The following is a 14,998-nucleotide window of genomic DNA, read 5'->3' as shown; positions in this document are numbered from 1 at the left end:
CGGTTGTAGGCCTTGGTGCGGCCCAAGTGGCAAACCATTTCTGATCATCGCTTCTCGGCCAAATGGCTCAAGATCAAGCGTAGTGTCTGTTCTTATCTGATACGTACCCTATTTGGGGACCATATATTAAATAGATTTTTGGAATAGGGAACTGGAAATGGAGCTTGCTTTGTCGCACGGAACCTTCACTTGCTGTCACAATGGGGATGGAGGGTGTGGTTATGCAGATTCAAAACGCGTTGTGCACAGCTTGAACACACGCACACCGCAGAACTGTCATCTACAGAACTTCCAGAGTTTCTGGAAAATGTCTTCCCTGCGGCAATCTTTTGCTATGTCTCCACAGTGGGTTTCGGTTGTAGGCCTTGGTGCGGCCCAAGTGGCACACCATTTCTGATCATCGCTTCTCGGCCAAATGGCTCAAGATCAAGCGTAGTGTTTGTTCTTATCTGATACGTCCCCTATTTGGGGACCATATATTAAATGGATTTTTGGAATAGGGAGCTGGAAATGGAGCTTGCTTTGTCGCACGGAACCTTCACGTGCTGTCACAATGGGGATGGAGGGTGTGGTTATGCAGATTCAAAACGCGTTGTGCACAGCTTGAACACACGCACACCGCAGAACTGTCATCTACAGAGCTTCCAGAGTTTCTGGAAAATGTCTTCCCTGCGGCAATCTTTTGCTATGTCTCCACAGTGGGTTTCAGTTGTAGGCCTTGGGGCGGCCCAAGTGGCAAACCATTTCTGATCATCGCTTCTCGGCCAAATGGCTCAAGATCAAGCGTAGTGTCTGTTCTTCTCGGATACGTCCCCTATTTGGGGACCATATATTAAATGGATTTTTGGAATAGGGAGCTGGAAATGGAGCTTGCTTTGTCACACGGAACCTTCACGTGCTGTCACAATGGGGATGGAGGGTGTGATTATGCAGATTCAAAACGCGTTGTGCACAGCTTGAACACACGCACACCGCAGAACTGTCATCGACAAAGCTTCCAGAGTTTCTGGAAAATGTCTTCCCTGCGGCAATCTTTTGCTATGTCTCCACAGTGGGTTTCGGTTGTAGGCCTTGGTGCGGCCCAAGTGGCAAACCATTTCTGATCATCGTTTCTCGGCCAAATGGCTCAAGATCAAGCGTAGTGTCTGTTCTTATCTGATACGTCCCCTATTTGGGGACCATATATTAAATAGATTTTTGGAATAGGGAGCTGGAAATGGAGCTTGCTTTGTCGCACAGAACCTTCACGTGCTGTCACAATGAGGATGGAGGGTGTGGTTATGCAGATTCAAAATGCGTTGTGCACAGCTTGAACACACGCACACCGCAGAACTGTCATCTACAGAGCTTCCAGGGTTTCTGGAAAATGTCTTCCCTGCGGCAATCTTTTGCTATGTCTCCACAGTGGGTTACGGTTGTAGGCCTTGGTGAGGCCTAAGTGGCAAACCATTTCTGATCATCGCTTCTCGGCCAAATGGCTCAAGATCAAGCGTAGTGTCTGTTCTTATCTGATACGTCCCCTATTTGGGGACCATATATTAAATGGATTTTTGGAAAACGGAGCTGGAAATGGAGCTTGCTTCGTCGGACGGAACCTTCACATGCTGTCACAATGGGGATGGAGGGTGTGGTTATGCAGATTCAAAACGCGTTGTGCACAGCTTGAACACACGCACACCGCAGAACTGTCATCGACAGAGCTTCCAGAGTTTCTGGAAAATGTCTTCCCTGCGGCAATCTTTTGCTATGTCTCCACAGTGGGTTTCGGTTGTAGGCCTTGGTGCGGCCCAAGTGGCAAACCATTTCTGATCATCGCTTCTTGGCCAAATGGCTCAAGATCAAGCGTAGTGTCTGCTCTTATCTGATATGTCCCCTATTTGGGGACCATATATTAAATAGATTTTTGGAATAGGGAGCTGGAAATGGAGCATGCTTTGTCGCACGGAACCTTCACGTGCTGTCACAATGGGGATGGAGGGTGTGGTTATGCAGATTCAAAACGCGTTGTGCACAGCTTGAACACACGCACACCGCAGAACTATCATCTACAGAACCTCCAGAGTTTCTGGAAAATGTCTTCCCTGCGGCAATCTTTTGCTATGTCTCCACAGTGGGTTTCGGTTGTAGGCCTTGGTGCGGCCCAAGTGGCAAACCATTTCTGATCATCGCTTCTCGGCCAAATGGCTCAAGATCAAGCGTAGTGTCTGTTCTTATCTGATACGTCCCCTATTTGGGGACCATATATTAAATGGATTTTTGGAATAGGGAGCTGGAAATGGAGCTTGCTTTGTCACACGGAACCTTCACGTGCTGTCACAATGGGGATGGAGGGTGTGGTTATGCAGATTCAAAACGCGTTGTGCACAGCTTGAACACACGCACACTGCAGAACTGTCATCGACAGAGCTTCCAGAGTTTCTGGAAAATGTCTTCCCTGCGGCAATCTTTTGCTATGTCTCCACAGTGGGTTTCGGTTGTAGGCCTTGGTGCGGCCCAAGTGGCAAACCATTTCTGATCATCGCTTCTCGGCCAAATGGCTCAAGATCAAGCGTAGTGTCTGTTCTTATCTGATACGTCCCCTATTTGGGGACCATATATTAAATAGATTTTTGGAATAGGGAGCTGGAAATGGAGCTTGCTTTGTCGCACGGAACCTTCACGTGCTGTCACAATGGGGATGGAGGGTGTGGTTATGCAGATTCAAAACGCGTTGTGCACAGCTTGAACACACGCACACCGCAGAACTGTCATCGACAGAGCTTCCAGAGTTTCTGGAAAATGTCTTCCCTGCGGCAATCTTTTGCTATGTCTCCACAGTGGGTTTCGGTTTTAGGCCTTGGTGCGGCCCAAGTGGCAAACCATTTCTGATCATCGCTTCTCGGCCAAATGGCTCAAGATCAAGCGTAGTGTCTGTTCTTATCTGATACGTCCCCTATTTGGGGACCATATATTAAATGGATTTTTGGAAAACGGAGCTGGAAATGGAGCTTGCTTCGTCGGACGGAACCTTCACATGCTGTCACAATGGGGATGGAGGGTGTGGTTATGCAGATTCAAAACGCGTTGTGCACAGCTTGAACACACGCACACCGCAGAACTGTCATCGACAGAGCTTCCAGAGTTTCTGGAAAATGTCTTCCCTGCGGCAATCTTTTGCTATGTCTCCACAGTGGGTTTCGGTTGTAGGCCTTGGTGCGGCCCAAGTGGCAAACCATTTCTGATCATCGCTTCTTGGCCAAATGGCTCAAGATCAAGCGTAGTGTCTGCTCTTATCTGATATGTCCCCTATTTGGGGACCATATATTAAATAGATTTTTGGAATAGGGTGCTGGAAATGGAGCTTGCTTTGTCGCACGGAACCTTCACGTGCTGTCACAATGGGGATCGAGGGTGTGGTTATGCAGATTCAAAACGCGTTGTGCACAGCTTGAACACACGCACACCGCAGAACTATCATCTACAGAACTTCCAGAGTTTCTGGAAAATGTCTTCCCTGCGGCAATCTTTTGCTATGTCTCCACAGTGGGTTTCGGTTGTAGGCCTTGGTGCGGCCCAAGTGGCAAACCATTTCTGATCATCGCTTCTCGGCCAAATGGCTCAAGATCAAGCGTAGTGTCTGTTCTTATCTGATACGTCCCCTATTTGGGGACCATATATTAAATGGATTTTTGGAATAGGGAGCTGGAAATGGAGCTTGCTTTGTCGCACGGAACCTTCACTTGCTGTCACAATGGGGATGGAGGGTGTGGTTATGCAGATTCAAAACGCGTTGTGCACAGCTTGAACACACGCACACCGCAGAACTGTCATCTACAGAACTTCCAGAGTTTCTGGAAAATGTCTTCCCTGCGGCAATCTTTTGCTATGTCTCCACAGTGGGTTTCGGTTGTAGGCCTTGGTGCGGCCCAAGTGGCACACCATTTCTGATCATCGCTTCTCGGCCAAATGGCTCAAGATCAAGCGTAGTGTCTGTTCTTATCTGATACGTCCCCTATTTGGGGACCATATATTAAATGGATTTTTGGAATAGGGAGCTGGAAATGGAGCTTGCTTTGTCGCACGGAACCTTCACGTGCTGTCACAATGGGGATGGAGGGTGTGGTTATGCAGATTCAAAACGCGTTGTGCACAGCTTGAACACACGCACACCGCAGAACTGTCATCTACAGAGCTTCCAGAGTTTCTGGAAAATGTCTTCCCTGCGGCAATCTTTTGCTATGTCTCCACAGTGGGTTTCAGTTGTAGGCCTTGGGGCGGCCCAAGTGGCAAACCATTTCTGATCATCGCTTCTCGGCCAAATGGCTCAAGATCAAGCGTAGTGTCTGTTCTTCTCGGATACGTCCCCTATTTGGGGACCATATATTAAATGGATTTTTGGAATAGGGAGCTGGAAATGGAGCTTGCTTTGTCACACGGAACCTTCACGTGCTGTCACAATGGGGATGGAGGGTGTGATTATGCAGATTCAAAACGCGTTGTGCACAGCTTGAACACACGCACACCGCAGAACTGTCATCGACAAAGCTTCCAGAGTTTCTGGAAAATGTCTTCCCTGCGGCAATCTTTTGCTATGTCTCCACAGTGGGTTTCGGTTGTAGGCCTTGGTGCGGCCCAAGTGGCAAACCATTTCTGATCATCGTTTCTCGGCCAAATGGCTCAAGATCAAGCGTAGTGTCTGTTCTTATCTGATACGTCCCCTATTTGGGGACCATATATTAAATAGATTTTTGGAATAGGGAGCTGGAAATGGAGCTTGCTTTGTCGCACAGAACCTTCACGTGCTGTCACAATGAGGATGGAGGGTGTGGTTATGCAGATTCAAAATGCGTTGTGCACAGCTTGAACACACGCACACCGCAGAACTGTCATCTACAGAGCTTCCAGGGTTTCTGGAAAATGTCTTCCCTGCGGCAATCTTTTGCTATGTCTCCACAGTGGGTTACGGTTGTAGGCCTTGGTGAGGCCTAAGTGGCAAACCATTTCTGATCATCGCTTCTCGGCCAAATGGCTCAAGATCAAGCGTAGTGTCTGTTCTTATCTGATACGTCCCCTATTTGGGGACCATATATTAAATGGATTTTTGGAAAACGGAGCTGGAAATGGAGCTTGCTTCGTCGGACGGAACCTTCACATGCTGTCACAATGGGGATGGAGGGTGTGGTTATGCAGATTCAAAACGCGTTGTGCACAGCTTGAACACACGCACACCGCAGAACTGTCATCGACAGAGCTTCCAGAGTTTCTGGAAAATGTCTTCCCTGCGGCAATCTTTTGCTATGTCTCCACAGTGGGTTTCGGTTGTAGGCCTTGGTGCGGCCCAAGTGGCAAACCATTTCTGATCATCGCTTCTTGGCCAAATGGCTCAAGATCAAGCGTAGTGTCTGCTCTTATCTGATATGTCCCCTATTTGGGGACCATATATTAAATAGATTTTTGGAATAGGGAGCTGGAAATGGAGCATGCTTTGTCGCACGGAACCTTCACGTGCTGTCACAATGGGGATGGAGGGTGTGGTTATGCAGATTCAAAACGCGTTGTGCACAGCTTGAACACACGCACACCGCAGAACTATCATCTACAGAACCTCCAGAGTTTCTGGAAAATGTCTTCCCTGCGGCAATCTTTTGCTATGTCTCCACAGTGGGTTTCGGTTGTAGGCCTTGGTGCGGCCCAAGTGGCAAACCATTTCTGATCATCGCTTCTCGGCCAAATGGCTCAAGATCAAGCGTAGTGTCTGTTCTTATCTGATACGTCCCCTATTTGGGGACCATATATTAAATGGATTTTTGGAATAGGGAGCTGGAAATGGAGCTTGCTTTGTCACACGGAACCTTCACGTGCTGTCACAATGGGGATGGAGGGTGTGGTTATGCAGATTCAAAACGCGTTGTGCACAGCTTGAACACACGCACACTGCAGAACTGTCATCGACAGAGCTTCCAGAGTTTCTGGAAAATGTCTTCCCTGCGGCAATCTTTTGCTATGTCTCCACAGTGGGTTTCGGTTGTAGGCCTTGGTGCGGCCCAAGTGGCAAACCATTTCTGATCATCGCTTCTCGGCCAAATGGCTCAAGATCAAGCGTAGTGTCTGTTCTTATCTGATACGTCCCCTATTTGGGGACCATATATTAAATAGATTTTTGGAATAGGGAGCTGGAAATGGAGCTTGCTTTGTCGCACGGAACCTTCACGTGCTGTCACAGTGGGGATGGAGGGTGTGGTTATGCAGATTCAAAACGCGTTGTGCACAGCTTGAACACACGCACACCGCAGAACTGTCATCGACAGAGCTTCCAGAGTTTCTGGAAAATGTCTTCCCTGCGGCAATCTTTTGCTATGTCTCCACAGTGGGTTTCGGTTTTAGGCCTTGGTGCGGCCCAAGTGGCAAACCATTTCTGATCATCGCTTCTCGGCCAAATGGCTCAAGATCAAGCGTAGTGTCTGTTCTTATCTGATACGTTCCCTATTTGGGGACCATATATTAAATGGATTTTTGGAATAGGGAGCTGGAAATGGAGCTTGCTTTGTCACACGGAACCTTCACGTGCTGTCACAATGGGGATGGAGGGTGTGGTTATGCAGATTCAAAACGCGTTGTGCACAGCTTGAACACACGCACACCGCAGAACTGTCATCTACAGAGCTTCCAGAGTTTTTGGAAAATGTCTTCCCTGCGGCAATCTTTTGCTATGTCTCCACAGTGGGTTTCGGTTGTAGGCCTTGGTGCGGCCCAAGTGGCAAACCATTTCTGATCATCGCTTCTCGGCCAAATGGCTCAAGATCAAGCGTAGTGTCTGTTCTTATCTGATACGTCCCCTATTTGGGGACCATATATTAAATAGATTTTTGGAATAGGGAGCTGGAAATGGAGCTTGCTTTGTCGCACGGAACCTTCACGTGCTGTCACAATGGGGATGGAGGGTGTGGTTATGCAGATTCAAAACGCGTTGTGCACAGCTTGAACACACGCACACCGCAGAACTGTCATCGACAGAGCTTCCAGAGTTTCTGGAAAATGTCTTCCCTGCGGCAATCTTTTGCTATGTCTCCACAGTGGGTTTCGGTTTTAGGCCTTGGTGCGGCCCAAGTGGCAAACCATTTCTGATCATCGCTTCTCGGCCAAATGGCTCAAGATCAAGCGTAGTGTCTGTTCTTATCTGATACGTCCCCTATTTGGGGACCATATATTAAATGGATTTTTGGAAAACGGAGCTGGAAATGGAGCTTGCTTCGTCGGACGGAACCTTCACATGCTGTCACAATGGGGATGGAGGGTGTGGTTATGCAGATTCAAAACGCGTTGTGCACAGCTTGAACACACGCACACCGCAGAACTGTCATCGACAGAGCTTCCAGAGTTTCTGGAAAATGTCTTCCCTGCGGCAATCTTTTGCTATGTCTCCACAGTGGGTTTCGGTTGTAGGCCTTGGTGCGGCCCAAGTGGCAAACCATTTCTGATCATCGCTTCTTGGCCAAATGGCTCAAGATCAAGCGTAGTGTCTGCTCTTATCTGATATGTCCCCTATTTGGGGACCATATATTAAATAGATTTTTGGAATAGGGTGCTGGAAATGGAGCTTGCTTTGTCGCACGGAACCTTCACGTGCTGTCACAATGGGGATGGAGGGTGTGGTTATGCAGATTCAAAACGCGTTGTGCACAGCTTGAACACACGCACACCGCAGAACTATCATCTACAGAACTTCCAGAGTTTCTGGAAAATGTCTTCCCTGCGGCAATCTTTTGCTATGTCTCCACAGTGGGTTTCGGTTGTAGGCCTTGGTGCGGCCCAAGTGGCAAACCATTTCTGATCATCGCTTCTCGGCCAAATGGCTCAAGATCAAGCGTAGTGTCTGTTCTTATCTGATACGTCCCCTATTTGGGGACCAATAATTAAATGGATTTTTGGAATAGGGAGCTGGAAATGGAGCTTGCTTTGTCACACGGAACCTTCACGTGCTGTCACAATGGGGATGGAGGGTGTGGTTATGCAGATTCAAAACGCGTTGTGCACAGCTTGAACACACGCACACTGCAGAACTGTCATCGACAGAGCTTCCAGAGTTTCTGGAAAATGTCTTCCCTGCGGCAATCTTTTGCTATGTCTCCACAGTGGGTTTCGGTTGTAGGCCTTGGTGCGGCCCAAGTGGCAAACCATTTCTGATCATCGCTTCTCGGCCAAATGGCTCAAGATCAAGCGTAGTGTCTGTTCTTATCTGATACGTCCCCTATTTGGGGACCATATATTAAATAGATTTTTGGAATAGGGAGCTGGAAATGGAGCTTGCTTTGTCGCACGGAACCTTCACGTGCTGTCACAATGGGGATGGAGGGTGTGGTTATGCAGATTCAAAACGCGTTGTGCACAGCTTGAACACACGCACACCGCAGAACTGTCATCGACAGAGCTTCCAGAGTTTCTGGAAAATGTCTTCCCTGCGGCAATCTTTTGCTATGTCTCCACAGTGGGTTTCGGTTTTAGGCCTTGGTGCGGCCCAAGTGGCAAACCATTTCTGATCATCGCTTCTCGGCCAAATGGCTCAAGATCAAGCGTAGTGTCTGTTCTTATCTGATACGTCCCCTATTTGGGGACCATATATTAAATGGATTTTTGGAATAGGGAGCTGGAAATGGAGCTTGCTTTGTCACACGGAACCTTCACGTGCTGTCACAATGGGGATGGAGGGTGTGGTTATGCAGATTCAAAACGTGTTGTGCACAGCTTGAACACACGCACACCGCAGAACTGTCATCTACAGAGCTTCCAGAGTTTTTGGAAAATGTCTTCCCTGCGGCAATCTTTTGCTATGTCTCCACAGTGGGTTTCGGTTGTAGGCCTTGGTGCGGCCCAAGTGGCAAACCATTTCTGATCATCGCTTCTCGGCCAAATGGCTCAAGATCAAGCGTAGTGTCTGTTCTTATCTGATACGTCCCCTATTTGGGGACCATATATTAAATAGATTTTTGGAATAGGGAGCTGGAAATGGAGCTTGCTTTGTCACACGGAACCTTCACGTGCTGTCACAATGGGGATGGAGGGTGTGGTTATGCAGATTCAAAACGCGTTGTGCACTGCTTGAACACACGCACACCGCAGAACTGTCATCTACAGAGCTTCCAGAGTTTTTGGAAAATGTCTCTCCTGCGGCAATCTTTTGCTATGTCTCCACAGTGGGTTTCGGTTGTAGGCCTTGGTGTGGCCCAAGTGGCAAACCATTTCTGATCATCGCTTCTCGGCCAAATGGCTCAAGATCAAGCGTAGTGTCTGTTCTTATCTGATACATCCACTATTTGGGGACCATATATTAAATGGATTTTTGGAATAGGGAGCTGGAAATGGAGCTTGCTTCGTCGCACGGAACCTTCACGTGCTGTCACAATGGGGATGGAGGGTGTGGTTATGCAGATTCAAAACGCGTTGTGCACAGCTTGAACACACGCACACCGCAGAACTGTCATCTACAGAGCTTCCAGAGTTTCTGGAAAATGTCTTCCCTGCGGCAATCTTTTGCTATGTCTCCACAGTGGGTTTCGGTTGTAGGCCTTGGTGCGGCCCAAGTGGCAAACCATTTCTGATCATCGCTTCTCGGCCAAATGGCTCAAGATCAAGCGTAGTGTCTGTTCTTATCTGATACGTCCCCTATTTGGGGACCATATATTAAATGGATTTTTGGAATAGGGAGCTGGAAATGGAGCTTGCTTTGTCACACGGAACCTTCACGTGCTGTCACAATGGGGATGGAGGGTGTGGTTATGCAGATTCGAAACGCGTTGTGCACAGCTTGAACACACGCACACCGCAGAACTGTCATCTACAGAGCTTCCAGAGTTTCTGGAAAATGTCTTCCCTGCGGCAATCTTTTGCTAAGTCTCCACAGTGGGTTTCGGTTGTAGGCCTTGGTGCGGCCCAAGTGGCAAATCATTTCTGATCATCGCTTCTCGGCCAAATGGCTCAAGATCAAGCGTAGAGTCTGTTCTTATCTGATACGTCCCCTATTTGGGGACCATATATTAAATGGATTTTTGGAATAGGATGCTGGAAATGGAGCTTGCTTTGTCGCACGGAACCTTCACGTGCTGTCACAATGGGGATGGAGGGTGTGGTTATGCAGATTCAAAACGCGTTGTGCACTGCTTGAACACACGCACACCGCAGAACTGTCATCTACAGAGCTTCCAGAGTTTTTGGAAAATGTCTTCCCTGCGGCAATCTTTTGCTATGTCTCCACAGTGGGTTTCGGTTGTAGGCCTTGGTGCGGCCCAAGTGGCAAACCATTTCTGATCATCGCTTCTCGGCCAAATGGCTCAAGATCAAGTGTAGTGTCTGTTCTTATCTGATACGTCCCCTATTTGGGGACCATATATTAAATAGATTTTTGGAATAGGGAGCTGGAAATGGAGCTTGCTTTGTCGCACGGAACCTTCACGTGCTGTCACAATGGGGATGGAGGGTGTGGTTATGCAGATTCAAAACGCGTTGTGCACAGCTTGAACACACGCACACCGCAGAACTGTCATCTACAGAGCTTCCAGAGTTTCTGGAAAATGTCTTCCCTGCGGCAATCTTTTGCTATGTCTCCACAGTGGGTTTCGGTTGTAGGCCTTGGTGTGGCCCAAGTGGCAAACCATTTCTGATCATCGCTTCTCGGCCAAATGGCTCAAGATCAAGCGTAGTGTCTGTTCTTATCTGATACGTCCCCTATTTGGGGACCATATATTAAATGGATTTTTGGAATAGGGAGCTGGAAATGGAGCTTGCTTCGTCGCACGGAACCTTCACGTGCTGTCACAATGGGGATGGAGGGTGTGGTTATGCAGATTCAAAACGCGTTGTGCACAGCTTGAACACACGCACACCGCAGAACTGTCATCTACAGAGCTTCCAGAGTTTCTGGAAAATGTCTTCCCTGCGGCAATCTTTTGCTATGTCTCCACAGTGGGTTTCGGTTGTAGGCCTTGGTGCGGCCCAAGTGGCAAACCATTTCTGATCATCGCTTCTCGGCCAAATGGCTCAAGATCAAGCGTAGTGTCTGTTCTTATCTGATACGTCCCCTATTTGGGGACCATATATTAAATGGATTTTTGGAATAGGGAGCTGGAAATGGAGCTTGCTTTGTCACACGGAACCTTCACGTGCTGTCACAATGGGGATGGAGGGTGTGGTTATGCAGATTCGAAACGCGTTGTGCACAGCTTGAACACACGCACACCGCAGAACTGTCATCTACAGAGCTTTCAGAGTTTCTGGAAAATGTCTTCCCTGCAGCAATCTTTTGCTAAGTCTCCACAGTGGGTTTCGGTTGTAGGCCTTGGTGCGGCCCAAGTGGCAAATCATTTCTGATCATCGCTTCTCGGCCAAATGGCTCAAGATCAAGCGTAGAGTCTGTTCTTATCTGATACGTCCCCTATTTGGGGACCATATATTAAATGGATTTTTGGAATAGGATGCTGGAAATGGAGCTTGCTTTGTCGCACGGAACCTTCACGTGCTGTCACAATGGGGATGGAGGGTGTGGTTATGCAGATTCAAAACGCGTTGTGCACAGCTTGAACACACGCACACCGCAGAACTGTCATCTACAGAGCTTCCAGAGTTTCTGGAAAATGTCTTCCCTGCGGCAATCTTTTGCTATGTCTCCACAGTGGGTTTCGGTTGTAGGCCTTGGTGCGGCCCAAATGGCGAACCATTTCTGATCATCGCTTCTCGGCCAAATGGCTCAAGATCAAGCGTAGTGTCTGTTCTTATCTGATACGTCCCCTATTTGGGGACCATATATTAAATAGATTTTTGGAATAGGGAGCTGGAAATGGAGCTTGCTTTGTCGCACGGAACCTTCACGTGCTGTCACAATGGGGATGGAGGGTGTGGTTATGCAGATTCAAAACGCGTTGTGCACAGCTTGAACACACGCACACCGCAGAACTGTCATCTACAGAGCTTCCAGAGTTTCTGGAAAATGTCTTCCCTGCGGCAATCTTTTGCTATGTCTCCACAGTGGGTTTCGGTTGTAGGCCTTGGTGCGGCCCAAGTGGCAAACCATTTCTGATCATCGCTTCTCGGCCAAATGGCTCAAGATCAAGCGTAGTGTCTGTTCTTATCTGATACGTCCCCTATTTGGGGACCGTATATTAAATAGATTTTTGGAATAGGGAGCTGGAAATGGAGCTTGCTTTGTCGCATGGAACCTTCACGTGCTGTCACAATGGGGATGGAGGGTGTGGTTATGCAGATTCAAAACGCGTTGTGCACAGCTTGTCTCCACAGTGGGTTTCGGTTGTAGGCCTTGGTGCGGCCCAAGTGGCAAACCATTTCTGATCATCGCTTCTCGGCCAAATGGCTCAAGATCAAGCGTAGTGTCTGTTCTTATCTGATACGTCCCCTATTTGGGGACCATATATTAAATGGATTTTTGGAATAGGGAGCTGGAAATGGAGCTTGCTTTGTCGCACGGAACCTTCACGTGCTGTCATAATGGGGATGGAGGGTGTGGTTATGCAGATTCAAAACGCGTTGTGCACAGCTTGAACACACGCACACCGCAGAACTGTCATCTACAGAGCTTCCAGAGTTTCTGGAAAATGTCTTCCCTGCGGCAATCTTTTGCTATGTCTCCACAGTGGGTTTCGGTTGTAGGCCTTGGTGCGGCCCAAGTGGCAAACCATTTCTGATCATCGCTTCTCGGCCAAATGGCTCAAGATCAAGCGTAGTGTCTGTTCTTATCTGATATGTCCCCTATTTGGGGACCATATATTAAATAGATTTTTGGAATAGGGAGCTGGAAATGGAGCTTGCTTTGTCGCATGGAACCTTCACGTGCTGTCACAATGGGGATGGAGGGTGTGGTTATGCAGATTCAAAACGCGTTGTGCACAGCTTGAACACACGCACACCGCAGAACTGTCATCTACAGAGCTTCCAGAGTTTTTGGAAAATGTCTTCCCTGCGGCAATCTTTTGCTATGTCTCCACAGTGGGTTTCGGTTGTAGGCCTTGGTGCGGCCCAAGTGGCAAACCATTTCTGATCATCGCTTCTCGGCCAAATGGCTCAAGATCAAGCGTAGTGTCTGTTCTTATCTGATACGTCCCCTATTTGGGGACCATATATTAAATAGATTTTTGGAATAGGGAGCTGGAAATGGAGCTTGCTTTGTCGCACGGAACCTTCACGTGCTGTCACAATGGGGATGGAGGGTGTGGTTATGCAGATTCAAAACGCGTTGTGCACAGCTTGAACACACGCACACCGCAGAACTGTCATCGACAGAGCTTCCAGAGTTTCTGGAAAATGTCTTCCCTGCGGCAATCTTTTGCTATGTCTCCACAGTGGGTTTCGGTTTTAGGCCTTGGTGCGGCCCAAGTGGCAAACCATTTCTGATCATCGCTTCTCGGCCAAATGGCTCAAGATCAAGCGTAGTGTCTGTTCTTATCTGATACGTCCCCTATTTGGGGACCATATATTAAATGGATTTTTGGAATAGGGAGCTGGAAATGGAGCTTGCTTTGTCACACGGAACCTTCACGTGCTGTCACAATGGGGATGGAGGGTGTGGTTATGCAGATTCAAAACGCGTTGTGCACTGCTTGAACACACGCACACCGCAGAACTGTCATCTACAGAGCTTCCAGAGTTTTTGGAAAATGTCTTCCCTGCGGCAATCTTTTGCTATGTCTCCACAGTGGGTTTCGGTTGTAGGCCTTGGTGCGGCCCAAGTGGCAAACCATTTCTGATCATCGCTTCTCGGCCAAATGGCTCAAGATCAAGTGTAGTGTCTGTTCTTATCTGATACGTCCCCTATTTGGGGACCATATATTAAATAGATTTTTGGAATAGGGAGCTGGAAATGGAGCTTGCTTTGTCGCACGGAACCTTCACGTGCTGTCACAATGGGGATGGAGGGTGTGGTTATGCAGATTCAAAACGCGTTGTGCACAGCCTGAACACACGCACACCGCAGAACTGTCATCTACAGAGCTTCCAGAGTTTCTGGAAAATGTCTTCCCTGCGGCAATCTTTTGCTATGTCTCCACAGTGGGTTTCGGTTGTAGGCCTTGGTGTGGCCCAAGTGGCAAACCATTTCTGATCATCGCTTCTCGGCCAAATGGCTCAAGATCAAGCGTAGTGTCTGTTCTTATCTGATACGTCCCCTATTTGGGGACCATATATTAAATGGATTTTTGGAATAGGGAGCTGGAAATGGAGCTTGCTTCGTCGCACGGAACCTTCACGTGCTGTCACAATGGGGATGGAGGGTGTGGTTATGCAGATTCAAAACGCGTTGTGCACAGCTTGAACACACGCACACCACAGAACTGTCATCGACAGAGCTTCCAGAGTTTCTGGAAAATGTCTTCCCTGCTGCAATCTTTTGCTATGTCTCCACAGTGGGTTTCGGTTGTAGGCCTTGGTGCGGCCCAAGTGGCAAACCATTTCTGATCATCGCTTCTCGGCCAAATGGCTCAAGATCAAGCGTAGTGTCTGTTCTTATCTGATACGTCCCCTATTTGGGGACCATATATTACATGGATTTTTGGAATAGGGAGCTGGAAATGGAGCTTGCTTTGTCACACGGAACCTTCACGTGCTGTCACAATGGGGATGGAGGGTGTGGTTATGCAGATTCGAAACGCGTTGTGCACAGCTTGAACACACGCACACCGCAGAACTGTCATCTACAGAGCTTCCAGAGTTTCTGGAAAATGTCTTCCCTGCGGCAATCTTTTGCTAAGTCTCCACAGTGGGTTTCGGTTGTAGGCCTTGGTGCGGCCCAAGTGGCAAACCATTTCTGATCATCGCTTCTCGGCCAAATGGCTCAAGATCAAGCGTAGAGTCTGTTCTTATCTGATACGTCCCTTATTTGGGGACCATATATTAAATGGATTTTTGGAATAGGATGCTGGAAATGGAGCTTGCTTTGTCGCACGGAACCTTCACGTGCTGTCACAATGGGGATGGAGGGTGTGGTTATGCAGATTCAAAACGCGTTGTGCACAGCTTGAAC

The 14,998-nt window shown here is 48.3% G+C and overlaps 43 pseudogenes; all 43 read left to right on the top strand.

Moving 5' to 3' along the window:
* Nucleotides 1-46: 46 nt before the first annotated feature.
* Nucleotides 47-223, top strand: LOC143762270 (U2 spliceosomal RNA; annotated as a pseudogene).
* A 176-nt stretch (nt 224-399) lies between these two features.
* Nucleotides 400-575, top strand: LOC143761935 (U2 spliceosomal RNA; annotated as a pseudogene).
* Nucleotides 576-752: 177 nt separating this feature from the next.
* LOC143762680 (U2 spliceosomal RNA) lies at nt 753-931 on the top strand (annotated as a pseudogene).
* Nucleotides 932-1,105: 174 nt separating this feature from the next.
* On the top strand, nt 1,106-1,281 carry LOC143760209 (U2 spliceosomal RNA; annotated as a pseudogene).
* Nucleotides 1,282-1,458: 177 nt separating this feature from the next.
* LOC143759538 (U2 spliceosomal RNA) lies at nt 1,459-1,636 on the top strand (annotated as a pseudogene).
* Nucleotides 1,637-1,811: 175 nt separating this feature from the next.
* LOC143762783 (U2 spliceosomal RNA) lies at nt 1,812-1,987 on the top strand (annotated as a pseudogene).
* Nucleotides 1,988-2,164: 177 nt separating this feature from the next.
* Nucleotides 2,165-2,340, top strand: LOC143761114 (U2 spliceosomal RNA; annotated as a pseudogene).
* A 177-nt stretch (nt 2,341-2,517) lies between these two features.
* On the top strand, nt 2,518-2,693 carry LOC143759758 (U2 spliceosomal RNA; annotated as a pseudogene).
* Nucleotides 2,694-2,870: 177 nt separating this feature from the next.
* LOC143759537 (U2 spliceosomal RNA) lies at nt 2,871-3,048 on the top strand (annotated as a pseudogene).
* A 175-nt stretch (nt 3,049-3,223) lies between these two features.
* On the top strand, nt 3,224-3,399 carry LOC143760621 (U2 spliceosomal RNA; annotated as a pseudogene).
* A 177-nt stretch (nt 3,400-3,576) lies between these two features.
* LOC143818824 (U2 spliceosomal RNA) lies at nt 3,577-3,752 on the top strand (annotated as a pseudogene).
* A 177-nt stretch (nt 3,753-3,929) lies between these two features.
* On the top strand, nt 3,930-4,105 carry LOC143760041 (U2 spliceosomal RNA; annotated as a pseudogene).
* A 177-nt stretch (nt 4,106-4,282) lies between these two features.
* On the top strand, nt 4,283-4,461 carry LOC143762679 (U2 spliceosomal RNA; annotated as a pseudogene).
* Nucleotides 4,462-4,635: 174 nt separating this feature from the next.
* On the top strand, nt 4,636-4,811 carry LOC143760208 (U2 spliceosomal RNA; annotated as a pseudogene).
* A 177-nt stretch (nt 4,812-4,988) lies between these two features.
* LOC143759536 (U2 spliceosomal RNA) lies at nt 4,989-5,166 on the top strand (annotated as a pseudogene).
* Nucleotides 5,167-5,341: 175 nt separating this feature from the next.
* LOC143762782 (U2 spliceosomal RNA) lies at nt 5,342-5,517 on the top strand (annotated as a pseudogene).
* A 177-nt stretch (nt 5,518-5,694) lies between these two features.
* On the top strand, nt 5,695-5,870 carry LOC143761112 (U2 spliceosomal RNA; annotated as a pseudogene).
* Nucleotides 5,871-6,047: 177 nt separating this feature from the next.
* LOC143759378 (U2 spliceosomal RNA) lies at nt 6,048-6,223 on the top strand (annotated as a pseudogene).
* A 177-nt stretch (nt 6,224-6,400) lies between these two features.
* On the top strand, nt 6,401-6,576 carry LOC143761716 (U2 spliceosomal RNA; annotated as a pseudogene).
* Nucleotides 6,577-6,753: 177 nt separating this feature from the next.
* Nucleotides 6,754-6,929, top strand: LOC143759757 (U2 spliceosomal RNA; annotated as a pseudogene).
* A 177-nt stretch (nt 6,930-7,106) lies between these two features.
* On the top strand, nt 7,107-7,284 carry LOC143759535 (U2 spliceosomal RNA; annotated as a pseudogene).
* A 175-nt stretch (nt 7,285-7,459) lies between these two features.
* On the top strand, nt 7,460-7,635 carry LOC143760476 (U2 spliceosomal RNA; annotated as a pseudogene).
* A 177-nt stretch (nt 7,636-7,812) lies between these two features.
* LOC143761677 (U2 spliceosomal RNA) lies at nt 7,813-7,988 on the top strand (annotated as a pseudogene).
* Nucleotides 7,989-8,165: 177 nt separating this feature from the next.
* Nucleotides 8,166-8,341, top strand: LOC143759756 (U2 spliceosomal RNA; annotated as a pseudogene).
* Nucleotides 8,342-8,518: 177 nt separating this feature from the next.
* LOC143761111 (U2 spliceosomal RNA) lies at nt 8,519-8,694 on the top strand (annotated as a pseudogene).
* Nucleotides 8,695-8,871: 177 nt separating this feature from the next.
* On the top strand, nt 8,872-9,047 carry LOC143760681 (U2 spliceosomal RNA; annotated as a pseudogene).
* Nucleotides 9,048-9,224: 177 nt separating this feature from the next.
* Nucleotides 9,225-9,400, top strand: LOC143762837 (U2 spliceosomal RNA; annotated as a pseudogene).
* Nucleotides 9,401-9,577: 177 nt separating this feature from the next.
* LOC143761110 (U2 spliceosomal RNA) lies at nt 9,578-9,753 on the top strand (annotated as a pseudogene).
* A 177-nt stretch (nt 9,754-9,930) lies between these two features.
* Nucleotides 9,931-10,106, top strand: LOC143761885 (U2 spliceosomal RNA; annotated as a pseudogene).
* A 177-nt stretch (nt 10,107-10,283) lies between these two features.
* Nucleotides 10,284-10,459, top strand: LOC143761637 (U2 spliceosomal RNA; annotated as a pseudogene).
* Nucleotides 10,460-10,636: 177 nt separating this feature from the next.
* Nucleotides 10,637-10,812, top strand: LOC143818721 (U2 spliceosomal RNA; annotated as a pseudogene).
* Nucleotides 10,813-10,989: 177 nt separating this feature from the next.
* LOC143761109 (U2 spliceosomal RNA) lies at nt 10,990-11,165 on the top strand (annotated as a pseudogene).
* A 177-nt stretch (nt 11,166-11,342) lies between these two features.
* Nucleotides 11,343-11,518, top strand: LOC143761884 (U2 spliceosomal RNA; annotated as a pseudogene).
* A 177-nt stretch (nt 11,519-11,695) lies between these two features.
* On the top strand, nt 11,696-11,871 carry LOC143759755 (U2 spliceosomal RNA; annotated as a pseudogene).
* Nucleotides 11,872-12,048: 177 nt separating this feature from the next.
* On the top strand, nt 12,049-12,224 carry LOC143761712 (U2 spliceosomal RNA; annotated as a pseudogene).
* A 93-nt stretch (nt 12,225-12,317) lies between these two features.
* On the top strand, nt 12,318-12,493 carry LOC143760509 (U2 spliceosomal RNA; annotated as a pseudogene).
* Nucleotides 12,494-12,670: 177 nt separating this feature from the next.
* Nucleotides 12,671-12,846, top strand: LOC143760772 (U2 spliceosomal RNA; annotated as a pseudogene).
* A 177-nt stretch (nt 12,847-13,023) lies between these two features.
* LOC143759754 (U2 spliceosomal RNA) lies at nt 13,024-13,199 on the top strand (annotated as a pseudogene).
* A 177-nt stretch (nt 13,200-13,376) lies between these two features.
* On the top strand, nt 13,377-13,552 carry LOC143761108 (U2 spliceosomal RNA; annotated as a pseudogene).
* Nucleotides 13,553-13,729: 177 nt separating this feature from the next.
* On the top strand, nt 13,730-13,905 carry LOC143761626 (U2 spliceosomal RNA; annotated as a pseudogene).
* A 177-nt stretch (nt 13,906-14,082) lies between these two features.
* On the top strand, nt 14,083-14,258 carry LOC143818720 (U2 spliceosomal RNA; annotated as a pseudogene).
* Nucleotides 14,259-14,435: 177 nt separating this feature from the next.
* LOC143761409 (U2 spliceosomal RNA) lies at nt 14,436-14,611 on the top strand (annotated as a pseudogene).
* Nucleotides 14,612-14,788: 177 nt separating this feature from the next.
* LOC143762726 (U2 spliceosomal RNA) lies at nt 14,789-14,964 on the top strand (annotated as a pseudogene).
* The last annotated feature ends 34 nt before the right edge of the window (nt 14,965-14,998 follow it).

The sequence above is a fragment of the Ranitomeya variabilis genome, chromosome 3, assembly GCF_051348905.1.
Source record: "Ranitomeya variabilis isolate aRanVar5 chromosome 3, aRanVar5.hap1, whole genome shotgun sequence".
NCBI lineage: Eukaryota > Metazoa > Chordata > Amphibia > Anura > Dendrobatidae > Ranitomeya > Ranitomeya variabilis.
Note: the sequence above shows the minus strand (reverse complement) of the source record. Positions and strands in the feature narration are given on the sequence as shown.